The sequence below is a fragment of the Vombatus ursinus genome, unplaced genomic scaffold (genome assembly GCF_900497805.2).
Source record: "Vombatus ursinus unplaced genomic scaffold, bare-nosed wombat genome assembly UNPS02014807.1, whole genome shotgun sequence".
In the NCBI taxonomy this organism is placed as follows: domain Eukaryota; kingdom Metazoa; phylum Chordata; class Mammalia; order Diprotodontia; family Vombatidae; genus Vombatus; species Vombatus ursinus.
In genome coordinates this window covers 44458865-44463860 of record NW_020954585.1, presented here as the reverse complement: position 1 = coordinate 44463860, position 4996 = coordinate 44458865, and positions in this window count along the sequence as shown.

Sequence of the window (4996 nt, the reverse complement as noted above, 5' to 3'; positions counted from 1 at the left end):
TTACTTCTGAGACCCTAGTGTCTAAAACTCTCCTGATATGAAGGACCTGAGTACTCTTTGGGGACCTCTCACTTCTCTAAATCATTGCCACAACTCAGATAGAACCTGACAACTCCAGAGTCTGACACACTCCCATTGCCAGCTGCCAACTCCCCTTACAAGCACTCAAGTTCACAAGCCTCAAAATATCAAACAGTCTTATCTGTAAATTAAACGACGCTGTAAGGACTCACATCCAGACCCACAGAGTTGAGATCAACCCCAACCCCCAAGTGTTCTATGCTACTTTCTTTCAGAGAACTGTAGTCTCCATTACTTATAGCACTGTTTTGTATTGTGCCACCAGTAGGGTCCAAGACTAGGGTTTCCCTTGGAGGCCCATTTGTCTGTCTGCTGTTTTGCCAGTAGGTCTTTTTTGATCCCTGTTTCTAATCCCTAATCTGCAGCTCTATTTTATACCCTCTAAGTATAATTCATATATATATATATGTGTGTGTGTGTATGTATACGCATATGTCTATATGTATGTATATGTATACCTCTGTGACTGTACAATATAGTCCCTACTTGTCTTTTCTGTTGTCCATTCTGCTGTTTCCCTAGTCCCTGCAGTTAAGCTGTTCTCCACCAGGTGGTAGTTACTCATTAGCACCTCTCCAAGAGACCAGTTCCTAAGCAGTTAACGATGGAAATATTATCCTGGAATCTCCTTATTACCTCCAGCTAAAAGTACCTCCAGTTTTATTTGCTTGGTTTTTGTTTGTTTTTGTTTTTGCCACCTACGGCTCACAGTTCCACTCTCCATGCAAAAGGTCTCTCTAGGCATCCTCAAGGATTCGTCTTTCCCTCACCACCTCAATTAATCTCTGATGGTTCACTTGCCTTCTCCCTCCTGAAGTGGCCGGGCTGTGTGCCTTGACCTCCCACTGAATGAATCTTAGATTTCAGAGAGGTCATTCTCACTCTCTCCATTTTTCCTTCCATCTCCCATTTTCTTCCAGGGCAGCTAAGACAATTTACGAAAATTATTCCAGGCTGCTTCTTGGAAGATTATCAGAAGGGAACAGAGCGGGTAGAGAGAGGGAACAGAGGAGATCCTGCTGACTCCCAGTAATGACTCCCAGCATGAGCCCAAGACTTAAAAGGCAAAGGAGTATCCCTATTCTGAAAACAAATATTGGTGTCCTCATCACACCCCATATATGAATTTATTCCTCCCACTTGACTAAGGCACCGTTTCTCTTTTTGAAATCCCCATAGAGCTTATCATAAGATGAGGCACACAGAGCTGGAAGAACTTAGTGAAGAAACTTAGCAAAGTTTCATGGAAAAGCATTGGCTGCATAGTCAGATGACCAGGATCCAGACCCACAGGCCCATGGACACAGCTAATGGAAGAGGAGGCATGGCTAGCCCAACACAACAAAAGAAGCCTGTCTCTGCCTAATACCTTAGGATCTTAGAGCTAGAAGGGACCTCAGAAGCCCTCTATTTCAATCCCTTAATTCTACTGATAAGGAAACTAAGGCCCAGAGGGGCTAAGTGACTTTCCCAACATCATACAAGTAGTAAAGGGTAACCAAATCCTGGCATAAAACTGTCCATCACTGACATCCTGCAGTTCACTCTGTTCTGATGACCCCTGGCCTTACTCCTTGTGATTTACTCCCTGCCTAAACTTCAGAATAGTCTCTGTAGATGCATAGGTCTGTCCTTGACATTTTTGCTTGTTCTCTTGAATTTAAGCTTTGAGCATATGCTTCTTTACTGGACTAAGCATGTTTCCCTTCCTGTTTACCCATTCCAAATCTCAAATTACTCCGTACTGGATCAGACTGAAACTAAGGTCCCTCCCAGCAACAAGGTTCCCGGGTACTAGTTTCCTCTGAGGGTCTGTTCTCTGCCTACAAGAAAGTTGCAGACTGGCCCTGGCCATCACCATGCTAAGGTATTTTTCAGCTCTGGATCTTATAATCCATGACAAGTCTGGATGGAACTGAAGCCCACCTTTGCCTAAGGTCCCCTTTGCTGCCAGAGCTTGGTTCCTAGGTAGCCTGAGAAAAAATGCCAAATGAGAGAGACTTGAAGGACTTTGTTGGCTCAGTCCTTGCAGACTCAGAAGCCCAGAGAGCCTTAGAATGGTAGAATTGGGAGTAACATTAGATATCACTTAGGATAAGCCCCTCAATTTACAAAGGAGGAAACTGAGGCTCAAGGGAGGGGAAATGACATCCCCAAGGTCCTATAATTTGGTATCACCAAAGTTAGGAGTAAGTAGAGACATAGGAATCTTCTGATTTCCAGTTCAGAATTCTTTTATCTGTGTTTTAAGTTACTGAGTATAGAACCCAGGCTGAAAGTAAGAAAAGAAGTAAACAACTTTTGGACCTTGCACTCCTCAGCTGGGATTCTATAACAAAGTCATTAATTGTCATCATAATTGTCAATCAATCAATCAAAAAGCATTTATTAAGTGCCTACTATGTGCCAGCGATTGTGCTAAGCATTGATACAGAGAGTTTCCTCACTGGGATTTCCTTACCCCAAGAAAATCACAAGGCCAGAACCAATAACAAAAAACCTCAACCTTGTGAAGTTTGCAGGGCAAACTTAAAAGCATGATCAGTTTTGCAGGAGGATACTGAGACCTGGAAAAAGGATACATAGTAAGACCATAGTAAGAGGACCATAGTAAGTTAATGATAGTGTTGGGACTAGAACCCAAGTCTTGTGCCTCCTAATTCAACAGTCAGGTGGGTGCTTCATCTGGGGCTGGACACAGTCCCCAGAGAACCCAGGCACTGCCTCCAAAAGATACCTTGCCACTTGTTAGTTCTAAGAAGGGCCCAGGGAGAGGGCAGTGGGGGAGAGAGAGGGATGGAAGCAGAGGACCTAATTTCCCTGAATGAAAAAGCAGGCTCTGGTGAACTGGAGGAGAAATACATTCTCTGTCAGCACTTTCTGGTGAAGCTGCTTCATTAAAAAAGATGTATCATCGCCGATAAAGTTAATACCACTGGTTCCTACTAATTGTTTCTGACATTTTCTTCATGATTGATTGCTTTAGCAGCCTGAATCCTAGTGAGGGAGGGCCAGGGAAAGACACCTGGTTCTCTTGGGTCGATTCTAGAATAGATCAAGGGTTGACTGCGCTGAGAGTCATCAGGGTGACAAGAGTGTCACTATCCTCAGGGGGGCAAAAGGCTGTAAGGGAGCCTTCCCTTCTCCCTTTCCCCCAAGGCTCAGAATGCTACCTCAATTCAGGCAAGAAATCCATCCATTCACACACCAGATAAAAACAACATGGCAGAGTAGAGAGAGCCTTTGGACTGACTGTGTGATCTTGGGCAAAGACAGTTCCTCCTCTCTGAACCTCAGTTTCTTCATCTGTAAAATAGAGGTAAATAATCCCTGCCCACTCTATCTCATGAAGCTAGTGTGAGAATCAAATGAAATTATGTAGAGAAATGTGACCTGAAAATTGCAAAGTACTATATAAATGTGAAATATTGAGAGTGTTATGTTTGTTGACTTGTCTCATACCTTTCTAGGACTAAAGTTTCCACTGGGAAATCCTGGGATCTTTCCTATAATAGGGACAGTTGGGAAGGGTTGAGAGAAAATGCATTCAGCTATGGGCAGAGAAAAAGATCCCATGACATTTTCTGGAGACTCTGGTATAACTTCCCCCTCTTTTCCCACCTGTAGCTTTCCAGCCCCCAGTCACAGGTGTTAGCAATGCAGAAAAGTGGCCAGGTAGGAATCTTAGAATCTGAGAGATCATTTAGTCCAAACCCCTCATTTTGCAAGTGAAAAAATTAAAAGCCAGTCTAAGAGATGAAATGATTCGCCCAAGTTCACACAGTGGCAAAATCAGGACTCTGATCCAGACCTTCTGACTACAGAATGACCTTTTCTCCATCTCCAAATGCTAATCATCCCTCAAGGGCCAGCCCGGGAGGAAGGAACACTAACTCTGGAAGGAACACTCCTCTGGTCAGAAGACCTCATTCAAATCCCTCTGGTACTTATTTCCAATGTGACCTTGGGACGAGTCACTTAACCTTCTCACATCTCCATTTCCTCATCTGCAAAAATGAGGAGGTTGGATTGGATGGTCTCTGAGGTTCTTTCCAGCTTCATCTAGGTTCCTACATCTTTTATAAAGCCTCTCCTCACTGCCCAACCTATACCTATGTTGATCGCTCTATACCAATGCACTCTGTTTCCCCAATCACCAGGAATAAAGAGGAGATAATTTGAAAGAGTTTTACCCTAATAATAGGATTTTGGTTCAATTCAATTCAACAAACACTTATTACATGCCTACCATGTGCCTGGCAAGGACAGCTAGGTGGTGCAGTGGATTAAAATGTTGGGCTTGAAGTCAGGAAGACTCATCTTCCTGAGTTCAAATCTATCCTCAGACACTCCCTAGCTATGTGACCCTGGGCAAGTCACTTAACCCTCTTTGTCTCACTTTCCTCATCTGTAAAATGAGCTGGAGAAGGAAATGGCAAATAACTCCAGGATCTTTGCCAAGAAAACCCCAAATGGGGTCACAAAGAGTCAGGTGTGACTGACTGAACAACAACATGGCACCAGGACTGGGCACTAGAAATACAAAGGCAAAAATGAAACCGCCTGCCCTCGAGGAGTTCAAATTCCACTAATGGTAAACATGAACACAGATAAGGAAATGGAAAATATATACAAAGTAATTCCAAAGTTTGGGAAAAGCACTAGTGACTGAGGGGATCAAGGAAGACTTCCTATAGGAGGAAGCAGTGGAGCTAAGCCTTGAAGGGAGCTAAGGATTCCAAGAGGTGAAGGTGAGGAGTGAAAGCATTCCAGGCATGAGAGGAAGTCACAACCTGAGTTATCACGACAAGGCAGGTAGCACCAGGGCTGTTATTCCAATTTGCAAATGAGGAAACTGAGGCTCAGAGAGGTTGTGACTTGTAATACAGTGGTAGGTCCATTCCACAACACCAAG